This window comes from Oncorhynchus kisutch, linkage group LG2 (assembly GCF_002021735.2).
Source record: "Oncorhynchus kisutch isolate 150728-3 linkage group LG2, Okis_V2, whole genome shotgun sequence".
Classification (NCBI taxonomy): domain Eukaryota; kingdom Metazoa; phylum Chordata; class Actinopteri; order Salmoniformes; family Salmonidae; genus Oncorhynchus; species Oncorhynchus kisutch.
Window position 1 is genome coordinate 68,008,329 of NC_034175.2, and position 9,442 is coordinate 68,017,770.

A 9,442-nucleotide genomic window follows, 5' to 3' on the forward strand; every position below is an offset into this window, starting at 1 on the left:
TTGAAGGTTCATTATTTTGAAGCCTCCTTTGTCTTTTGTAATTTTTTTGTTTGTCATATCGACAACAGTGTATCCATACAGTCATACTGCCAGGTTATAGTGCCACATCATTTCATGTATAAATTGAGGCAACCCTCAAACTGTTCTATACATTCTATTTCTATGTTCCTATATTCTAATCTGGAGACAGACTATTGACATCACCACAACACCATGTTATTCTGTCTGTGTCCTGTGTCACCAAAGGCCCTAATAACACACTCTATTGAGCTTTCTAGGCCTGGTCCAGTCTGTGTGGTCTAGCTTCAATAACTAACAGGCTAAACTCTAAAATAAATTACAAATGGCTAGGTCTCTCAGGCATCTATTGTAGGGTGCATCTCAGGAGTCTTACCTGGCTTTCTTCCCTTGACTCCTTTACTTCATCTTTACGGTATCTGCAAAAGTGGACATTTGAAAGCAGATTCCCATTAGGCATTCACCATATCGCCTTCACCTGTCCATTGTTTTTGAATCAGTCAGGATAAAAGGAGATGGGGACGAGGACCCCATTAAGATAGGCCCCTTCTCCGGACATAAACGCACAAACCCTGATAGTGCCTGCCTCTGTTTGACCTTCTGACCTCACAATGTTATATCCTGCAGAGTCTTGTCTTTGGTTGGAGGATTCTATCAGATATTAGTAAGGAATGATATGTACAAGCCAGTTCACACTGTTCAGTACCTCCTCATTCATTTTCAAGCGTAACTCCATTATATTATTAAGTGGCATCTTGCTCCCTGTTGTCACTGCATACTCTAGGCTACACTCCTGCCAAAGCCTGGGTTAGGACAGGGTTAGATAGACAATCTATAGCACTTCAAGCCTTGTAAGGTAACACAAGCATGCCAATGAAATGGCTTGATTATCTTGTTGCATGGCAGTGATTGTTTAGATTGCTTGGCAGCAGGATGCATCATGGGACTGTCTTTTTTTACCCAGGTTGCACTGGGCGTAACCCACTTGCTGATAATGGCCATGGCACCACGAATGCCGCAAATACCAAAAAATATAAGGTTATAAGGGATATTTTATTTAAAAAATATATAACAATTAGGACTTTTAATTTATTTTCAAAAACACTCCCTGTTCATCTTATTTTTCCTCTAGACTTTGTCACTGATCGCCTGTTGATACGCGAGTGTCAGTAGAGTTTTAACAAGATGCATAGCTACATGGTTTTAGCCCCAATGCCACTACCAGTAGGAACTGACTTCAGGTCTGTGAGGTGCATAATGTTTATGTACAGAGGAATCTTTGGCAAGCACAGTGATTAGATATATGATTGCCTCTTTAAGTATGTTTTTTATATAATGGAGGGGTTGATTATTTGAGTGTTGTTTTGTATAAAGCTTTGCATGTTTCGGTTTAGATGTTTTTGCCGAAGATAATAACAGAAACGGGGTGAATCTTATCTTTCCTTTTCCCCCGGAGAATATAATGCTCTGCTTAGGAGTGATGCACTACGAAAGGAATTATATTTCAGTTTTTTAAGGAAAGACTGTTTTTGAAGGGAATAAAATTCACTTTTAGGTGAATATTGTAAACAAAACTACTGACTGTTTTATTGATGATTTAACACTGATTTTGCTCGTGTGTGTCGTGTGTGTTGTGATGAAAGGGCTATAGGAAGCAGTTGATGTCTACTAGTGATGTGCGGGTTAACTCATAACCCGCAGGTTTAGGTTCATGAAATATTGTGGATGAAGGGCAGGGGGTGGGTGGTAGGCAGGTTGAGTAGAGAGAAAACAATACCTTAAATCCAATCCATAAATATATCATTTTTGTGCAGTTTACTGAAAAAAATATAAAGGTGTTGGGGTAGGTTCCTTGTCAATCATTGGCTTATTGGTGAAATCAGCAATCAGACATTATCTTCTTTAAGTAAACCAATCAAACCTTTATTAATGCAATTGCAGACAGAAGTTGACAAGGGAAACACAGCACGCATGTTTCAGAGTAAGAATAATAAAGGTAAAAGTTGCTTTAATATGCTTGCAGTCAACCCATAGTGATGGAACTGCCTACGTCAACACCTTCTACTCATGAGACCAAGCCCATGCATATACAGTTATACAAACTTGCAGGAGAGAATAGTAGTTCCAGTGTTTTCTAAGGGTTCAGCAGTAATTTTCCATTCCCGTGTGGCTTACAGTGGTGTGTCTGACTTGTCTCTTATCTATTTACTCCCCTGCAGGGGTCTGTGTCTATGTATCTCTTTTAGCCTTGAGGCGCTTTCTCACAGACACCCTGTTTTGACCGCTATGGCTCACACATCTGCTCAGAACGTTTCTATAAGAGGCAGAGACCAGACAAGAACTGTGGAACATTATTAAATCTTATAATGCATATATTGCTAATCTGTGGTTCAGGACCCTATAAATGAAGTAGGGGAGGGTCTTCTAGCCCTTCCACTTCTATTAATACAACATAAGCATAATTATTATAATACATCAATCATTTGGTGCAGCTTCTATCATGACCCCAAGGTGACCCCCATCAAAGGCAACATGTAAAGTGTTGGTCCCATGTTTCTTTAGCTGAAATAAAGGATCCTTGAAATGTTCTGTATGTACAAAAAGCTTATTTCTCTCCATTTTTGTGCACATGTTTGTTTACATACCTGTTAGTGAGCATGTCTCCTTTGCCAAGATAATCCATCCACCTGACAGGTGTGGCATGTCAATAAGCTGATTAAACAGCATGGTCATTACACAGGTGCACCTTGTGCTGGGGATAATAAAAGGCCACTCTAAAATATGCAGTTTTGTCACATAACACAATGCCACAGATGTCTCAAGTTTTGAGGGAGCGTGAATACTTTCTGAAGGCACTATATGTACGTCACTTAGGCTGTTTACACAGACAGCCCAATTCTGATTGTTTTGCCACTAATTGGTCTTTTGACTAATTAGGTCAGATATTTGGCATATAACTGGGCAAAAGATCAGAATGTGGCTGTCTGTGTTAACACAGAATAGAGTTTTTCCTAATCGGGTCACGTGAGCACCTGTCCACAGGTATAGTTGGGGGCAGGATCTCCAGTTCTTCTGTGAGGCAGATTCAACTGACTTTGGCTGGCTGGATGGTCTGGCGGGTGTTGGGACGCCAATAATTCTGTGTATTTGTGGCACAAAGGTGGGGGAGTTATAATGCATTATGAAATACGGTACAACAGTGACTGCACAATATAGATTAGCAAAGCCTTTTACTAAAGTACACTGAACAAAAATATAAACGCAACATGCAACAATTTCAAAGATTTTACTGAGTTACAGTCAATTGAAATAAATTCATTAGGCCCTAATTTATGGATTTCACGACTGAGAATACAGATATGCATCTGTTTGTCACAGATACCTAAACAAAAAAAAGTAGGGGCGTGGATCAGAAAACCAGTCAGTATCTGGTGTAACCACCATGTGCCTCATGCTGTGCGACACATCTCCCTCGCATAGAGTTGATCAGGCTGTTGATTGTGGCCTGTGGAATGTTGTCCCACTCCTCTTCAATGGCTGTGTGAAGTTGCTGGATCTTGGCCGGAACTGGAACACGCTGTCGTACACGTCGATCCATCCCAAACATGCTCAATGGGTGAGATGCCTGGTGAGTATGAAGGCCATGGAAGAACTGGGACATTTTCACCTTCGAGGAATACAAATCCTTGCGATATGGGGCTGTGAATTATCATGCTAAAACATGAGGTGATGGCGGTGGATGAATGGCACGACAATGGGTCACAGGATCTTGTCACGGTATCTCTGTGCAATCAAATTGCCATCGATAAAATGCAATTGTATTCGTTGTCCGTAGCTTATGCCTGCCCATACCATAACCCCACCACCACCATAAGGCACTCTGTTCACAACGTTGATATCAGCAAACTGCTCACCCACATGGTGCCATACACACTGTCTGCCATCTGCCCTGTACAGTTGACACCGGGATATATTCAAGAATATATATACTTTTCCAGCGTGACCATCAAAGGTGAGGATTTGCCCACTGAAGTCGCTTACGATGCCGAACTGCAGTCAGGTCAAGACCCTGGTGAGGACGACGAGCACGCAGATGAGCTTCCCTGAGACGGTTTCTGACAGTTTGTGCAGAAATTCTTTGGTTGTGCAAACCCAGTTTCATCAGCTGTCTCGGTGGCTGGTCTCAGACAATCCTGCAGGTGTAGAAGCCGGATGAGGAGGTCCTGGGCTGGCGTGGTTACACGTGGTCTGCGCTTGTGAGGCCGGTTGGACGTACTGTCAAATTCTCTAAAACAACTTTGTAGGCGGCTTATGGTAGAGAAATGAACATAAAATTCTCTGGCAACAGCTCTGGTGGACATTCCTGCAGTCAGCATGCCAGTTGCATGCTCCCTCAAAACTTGAGACGTGTGGCATTGTGTTGTGTTACAAAACTACACATTTTAGAGTGGCCTTTTATTGTCCCCAGCACAAGGTGCACCTGGGCAATGATCATGGTGTTTAATCAGTTTCTTGATATGCCACACCTGTCAGGTGGGTGGATTATCTTGGCAGAGGAGAAAGGCTCACTAACAGGTATGTAAACAAACATATGCACAAAATTTGATAGAAATATGCTTTTTGTGCATATTTCTGGGATCATTTATTTCAGCTGATGAAACATGGGACCAACACTTTACATGTTGCGTTTATATTTTTGTTCAGTGTATATACAGGGTCAGTCAGTTCCAGTACCATATTGACAACGTGTAGGGATACTGGATCGATAGAGGTAGATATGTATAGGTGTAAGGTGACTCGGCATCAGGACATGATAAACAGTGTAGCAGCAGTGTATATGATGAGTGTCTATATAGAGTCAGTATAAATGTATGTGCGTACAGTACCAGTCTAAAGTTTAGACACACCTACCCATTCCAGGATTTTTCTTTATTTTTTACAAAGTTGTTGAAAGCTGTAATCAAGGCAAAGGGTGACTAATTTGAATCATCTTTATTTAGATTTTTTTAACACATTTTTGGTTACTACATGATTCCATATGTGTTATTTCATAGTTTTGATCTCTTCACTATTATTCTACAATGTAGAACATAGTCAAAATAAAGAAAAAACATTGAATGAATAGGTGTGTCCAAACTGTTGACTGGTCCTGTATATAATACCAAAACAAATACTGTATCTACAAAGTTGTTCTGCAAAAAATCAATCGCTTCAGCAACTGGTTGAAACCATTTAACAGTCCTGATTGGGGGGGGGGGGGGGGGGGGGGGGGGGGGTCTCCCATCTCCTCTGCCCCCCTCCCATGTTCTCCTGTGGGGTTGCTAGGTAACAGGAGGGCCTGTTCTGCCTTGTGTCTCTGCAGGCTGGATATGCTGGTGGTCACCAGAAATTTACTGGTGCCAACCACACACAGATGGACACAGGTCATGACATACACATACACACACTGTTTGTATTCAATACTTTGAAAACCTTACCATACATGAGCGTTTATATTATTGCAAGATATGTCAGAACCTATTGAGAAATGTTGTTAATCTCGACCGACCTAATATCATGACACACTCATTAGGTGATGTGGGAGAAAATCATATACATGATTATAGTAATACAAGAAAAGATACATGTATGGGTTAATTTCCTGTTCTGGTAAAATGCATTGTCTATTGTATAGGACAGAAAGCCGAGAAAGACCATGGGAGTATGGAACAGCCGGGAACACTAAAGTAATGCAGACACATAGACGCCTAGAAATGACTGGACATACAAAGGTCAGAGTGATATACGAAGGAGGGGGTCAGCCAAATGACCCCAGATGAATTACAGATATCAGTTACATCACAGGGGAGACACAAGTCTGTTTAATATTATACAAACATATGAAGAGAAGGCGACCAGAACAGCTAGTCACAGGAAAGGGGGATGTATATTATCTTTAGGTCAAAAGAAGGGTCTTGTCATCATTTTTAATCTGACCGAAAGCAGATGTGGGCGTTACTGGGCTGAACAAGCAGGATGCACGAAGTAGGATGGACTCATGGATTGTGTGTATAAAAAGTCAGAGCGAGTGCTCTGAAAATGTGTGTGTTCCGCGGACCGCTCCGGCTTGAGATACCTTGATATTAAAAGCCTATTGATTTTTACAAAGTTCTTGTGTGCGTCATATTTGAGCCGATTTGCCACTATAGTGATTACAGCAGTGACGACCGTCATTCAGGGCAGGCAAGAGCCCCACCTGTTTTGAGCCCCACCTGTTTAACAAAAACAGAAATATGATATTGAATTAATAAAGATGCTTATGGTCTCTTTTTTGCTTTCTTTAGTAAGGCAGCTCCAAAATGCAGGTGTTTCAGCCTAGCTCAGTGCCTTCTGTTGTGGTGGGGCAGCCAGAGGAAAATACAGAGCGTAGGGGTTGGTAATCTTCTCTAGTTGCGCAGTGATTGGCTCAGTGTTCTGTCACTCATGGGGACACTATGTCCCCGCAAAATATATAGGGAGAGCTAGGAAAGTTCAAGCCCCCTTGGGTGCTGCCATAGATTTACATTAGAAGTGCCCATCCTAGAACACTCAAAGTCATAGGTCACAGATAGAATGACGTCAAATCTCGTTATATCTACCATAGCTTTGATTGTACTGTTTTTTTTCACACACTCAAAAAATTTGAGGTTCAACAAGGGTTCTTCTAAGATCCTCAAAGTTCTTTGAAGAACCTTAGGGTATTTGGAACTGGAAGATGCCCCCAAAAGGTACTTCTAATAACCCCATAGAGGGTAGGGTTCATCGAGGAACCTCCTTAGTTCTTCAGGGTTCTTGCAGGAACCTAACTTTGAATTTGAAAAAACAGCAGGTGCAGGCACTCCATTTAAGGTAAGGTTTCTCCCTTGTATGATCTAAATGGATATTGTTTTATGATAATACCATTTATCTTTTCATATTTGTGCAAATGGCTGTGTTGTTTAGGACTTTCTCCCTTTAAAAATTCTTTATAAAACAAAACAATTTACACAATTCAATGGATGTAATCAACAAAGATATAAGAAGAATATGTTGAAGGCTATAGCTTCATTGGGCGCAGATGACTGAACTGCCCACTTATTTGTGTGTGTCTGTGTTTGCAGGTATACTGACGAGGAGGCACACAAAGGTATGTACAATTGGTATTGGTTTGTTGCATAATGTTATGCAGATCACATGTAGGCTATAATCAAATTTGTATTAATGGTATCTCTAAAACCTTATGAACCCAGAAATAAAATAAACGTCCCTTTTTCAGGACCCTGTTTTTCAAAGATAATTCGTAAAAATCTAAATAACTTCACAGATCTTCATTGTAAAGGGTTTAAACACTGTTCCCCATGCTTGTTCAATGAACCGTAATTAATGAACATGCACCTGTGGAACGGTCGTTAAGACACTAACAGCTTACAGACGGTAGGCAATTAAGGTCACAGTTATGAAAACTTAGGACACTAAAGATGCCTTTCTACTGATTCTGAAAAACACCAAAAGAAAGATGCCCAGGATCCCTGCTCATCTGCGGGAACGTGCTTTTGGCATGCTGCAAGGGGGCATGAGGACTGCAGATGTGGCCAGGGCAATAAATTGCAATGTCCGTACTGTGAGACGCCTAAGACAGCGCTACAGGGAGACAGGACGGACAGTAGACCACGTGTAACAACACCTGCACAGGATCGGTACATCCGAACATCACACCTACGGTACAGGATAGCGGCAACAACAACTGCCCGAGTTACACCAGGAATGCACAATCCCTCCATCAGTGCTCAGGATCCATGCTCATCTGCCTTAGGCATGCTGCAAGGGGGCATGAGGGCTGCAGATGTGGCAATAGGCTGAGAGAGGCTGGACCGAGGGCTTGTAGGCCTGTTGTAAGGCAGGTCCTCAACAGACATCCCCGGCAACAACGTCGCCTATGGGCACAAGCCCACCGTCGCTGGTCGGATTCATGTTTATCGTCGAAGGAATGAGCGTTACATCGAGGCCTGTACTCTGGCGCGGGATCGATTTGGAGGTGGAGGGTCCATCATGGTCTGTTACAGCACCATCGGACTGAGCTTGTTGTCATTTTAGGCAATCCCAACACTGTGCGTTACAGGTAAGACATCCCCCTCCCTCATGTGGTACCCTTCCTGCAGGCTCATCCTGACATGACCCTCCAGCATGACAATGCCACCAGCCATACTGCTCGTTCTGTGCGTGATTTCCTGCAAGACAGGAATGTCAGTGTTCTGCCATGGCCAGCAAAAAGCCCGGATCTCAATCCCATTGAGCACATCTGGGACCTGTTGGATCGGAGGGTGAGAGCTAGGGCCATTCCCCCAGAAATGTCCGGGAACTTACTGACTGTTACTTTTGATTTTGACCCCCCCTTTGTTCAGGGACACATTATTCATTTTCTGTTAGTCACATGTCTGTGGAACTTGTTCAGTTTATGTCCGTTGTTGAATCTTGTTATGTTCATGTATATATTTACACATGTTAAGTTTGCTGAAAATAAACACAGTTGACAGTGAGAGGATGTTTCTGTTTTTGCTGAGTTTAGGACTCAGTCACAGCAGCCATCTTCCTCCTCTCTGACCTCTTCAATGAGGATCCCAGAGATCTCTACATTATGGACAAGGTATGGGTATGAAAACCATTGTCAAAGGTGAACAGTTCTTTCATTCACATTTACCACAAAAACCAAGGTTTGAAGACTGTTGTGTGTGCACGTTTTGTTAATCATCTGTATATTTATTATTTTGTTTTCAGACACCGCTGATGAATATAACTGGAAACCTTTTCGATCACCATGTAGTGTAAAATCCTTCTGGCTATGGATACGAAGCATATCAACACATTAACACGCCAGAGGATATACAGCTCTGCTGGGAGTTTACCTCATATTTAGATTGTAGAATTGCCCCAAAATCACAATAAACATTGACAACTAAAATATTGTGTTATTCTTGTTATTGTTATGCTGATTCATAATAATAGTGGGGGTGGGGGGTTAAAAAACAAACCCCAAAAGGTTATTAGAGGAACCATTAAAGGGGGTTCTTTGAAGAACACTTATAGGCGTCATCCGGGTTAGGAGAGGGTTTGGCCGGACGGCTTTTCCTTGTCGCGTTGCGCTCTAACGACTCCTTGTGGCGGGCCGGGCACCTGCAAGCTGACCTCGGTCGCCAGCTACAAGGTGTTTCATCCGACACATTGGTGAGGCTGGCTTCTGGGTTAAGCGAGCAGTGTATCAAGAAGCAGTACGGCTTGGCAGGGTCGTGTTTCGGAGGACGCATGGATCTTGACCTTCACCTCTCCCGAGTCCGTAGGGGAGTTGCAGCGATGGAACAAGACTGTCGCTGTACATTTCAAAAGTGTGAACCAATAGTTTTTTGACTATGTCCGTTTTAGCTCGCTCAAT

The 9,442-nt window shown here is 42.4% G+C and overlaps 1 protein-coding gene and 1 long non-coding RNA gene across 3 annotated transcripts in view; both read left to right on the forward strand.

The window, feature by feature from the left end:
- The window catches only part of LOC109870542 (NADP-dependent malic enzyme-like), a 22,384-nt gene extending 20,791 nt beyond the window's left edge, over positions 1-1,593 (forward strand). For both annotated transcript variants that reach the window (XM_020461101.2, XM_020461092.2), the window contains one exon: positions 1-1,593. This exon is cut by the window's left edge and continues 431 nt beyond it. The gene's annotated coding sequence lies outside the window, so the exon portion shown is untranslated.
- A 4,809-nt stretch (positions 1,594-6,402) lies between these two features.
- Positions 6,403-8,968, forward strand: LOC116356651 (uncharacterized). The gene is made up of 4 exons (XR_004205077.1): positions 6,403-6,885; positions 7,137-7,162; positions 8,582-8,659; positions 8,791-8,968. It is a non-coding gene; the product is annotated as an uncharacterized LOC116356651 (long non-coding RNA).
- The last annotated feature ends 474 nt before the right edge of the window (positions 8,969-9,442 follow it).